Below are 1,707 nucleotides of genomic sequence, written 5' to 3' on the forward strand. Positions count from 1 at the left end.
TCTTCAGACTCCCCTCTCCCCACCTTCTTCCTCCTTGACTTTTCTGGTGGTGACCTTCCCTGAGCTCCCCCTGCACCGTTAAGTCAGCCGACCCACCTGGAGGAGGCAAAGCCGAGGTTAAGACTCACCTGAAGCTGACCACAGCTCTCAGGCAGAGCAAGTGGGGGCCAGGGCACCCAGGCAAGGACAGGCAAGATTCTGCCCTTCCTTTCCCCCTTGCAGGGACTTGACAACGGTGACAGCACTGGGTGAGTACTGAGTTCCAGGAGGACCATGAGGAGGGAGGGAAGGGGTCTCTAGGCAGAGGAAGAAGGGCAGAAGCCGCTCATCCTCCCTGCTGTCCTTGCGGGCCTGCCATGCCACACACCAGATGCTGGATCAGGCTGGCAAGGGGTTATTACAGCTACTGAAGCAGCCCCTGTGCTGTTGAAGCATGTGCCTGGGGGGCAGTCCCATGCTTAGTGAGGGCTGTGATGGGGACAGGAGCCTGTGGGGCCTGAGTGGACAAGGCCCATGGGGTGGGGCAGGTGGACCTCTCCCCTGCCCTGCTCTGCCTCCTTCTTAGAAAACCCGCTGGTTCCTGCCTCTCGGGAGCTGCTCTCACTGTCCTTCCTCCCTCTCTGCTCTGCACCTGGGCTCGTGAGGTCCTGCCTGTGGTGCCCCACCTGCCCTCCCGCACACCTCACACAGGGCTTCACATGAATCCTCCCAGACTCCGGTCTTCTTGGGAGACCACTCTACCTAAGTCATCTCCTGACCAGGGCCCGATGCCCCCTGCTTGGCAGGTTGGACTTCCTGCCAGAGAGAGGCTTCCCCTGGTCCCTGACCTACCCTCCTGTGCTGTCTCGCTGCTGCCTCCCAGGTACCCGTTGTTCCTGACCGCTCTGGCTCTGTGTGCCCACAGAAGGTGCCCCCTGCCCTGCGGCTGCCTCACACGTGTTTTCTTCCTGAGGCCCCCCATTCTCACTCCAGGCCAAGTAGCCCCCAGAAGTGCCCCTGATGTTTCCCGGAACTAGCTTGTCACCGTGTTTCGATTCTGGCCCCCGAACCTGCTGCACATGTTCACCGTAGTGCTGACTTGATCCCGAGGGCACATGGACTTTTGCCATTCCTGTGCTTTTGTGCCTCCGGGGCTTCTCAGTCCCAGCTGTCCAACCTGTCCTTTGGGGCCTCACCCTGGGCATGTGCCAGGCCTCTCCCCACAGCCACAGCCACAACCACAGCACTCTTACACTCCTCCTGGCCCTTCTCTACCCAACCAAGCCCCTGCCTGGTTGCTCCCGCTCCCCTCCTGCTCCCCGCTGCTCCACCCCAGCCTCTTCTCCATGCCTTGGCCACAGTGGGCTTTTCTTTCTTTTCTTTCTTTCCTTCCTTTCCTTCCTTTCTTTCCTTTCTTTCTTTCCTTTCTTTCCTTCCTTCCTTTCTTTCCTTACTTTCTTTCCTTCCTTTCCTTTCCTTCCTTTCCTTCCTTTCTTTCTTTTCTTTCTTTCTTTTCTGAGACGGAGTCTCACACTGTCGCCCAGGCTGGGCACGATCTCGGCTCACTGCGAGCCCCACCTCTTGGGTTCATGCCATTCTCCTGCCTCCGCCTCCCGAGTAGCTGGGACTACAGGTGCCCGCCACCACACCCGGCTAATTTTTTGTATTTTTAGTAGAGACAGGGTTTCACCATGTTAGCCAGGATGGTCTCGATCTCCTGACCTCGTG

The 1,707-nt window shown here is 58.5% G+C and overlaps 1 protein-coding gene across 2 annotated transcripts in view; it reads left to right on the forward strand.

Moving 5' to 3' along the window:
• The window catches only part of CTNNBIP1 (catenin, beta interacting protein 1), a 54,339-nt gene that overhangs the window by 10,598 nt on the left and 42,034 nt on the right, over positions 1–1,707 (forward strand). Inside the window, exon 1 of one of the 2 annotated variants that reach the window (XM_011971682.1) lies at positions 224–248. The exons of the other annotated variant lie outside the window; for it this stretch is intronic. The gene's annotated coding sequence lies outside the window, so the exon portion shown is untranslated. Of the gene's footprint in view, positions 1–223; positions 249–1,707 lie in introns of those variants that run through there. 2 annotated transcript variants of the gene reach the window in all.

Source organism: Mandrillus leucophaeus, unplaced genomic scaffold (genome assembly GCF_000951045.1).
Source record: "Mandrillus leucophaeus isolate KB7577 unplaced genomic scaffold, Mleu.le_1.0 Scaffold1239, whole genome shotgun sequence".
Classification (NCBI taxonomy): domain Eukaryota; kingdom Metazoa; phylum Chordata; class Mammalia; order Primates; family Cercopithecidae; genus Mandrillus; species Mandrillus leucophaeus.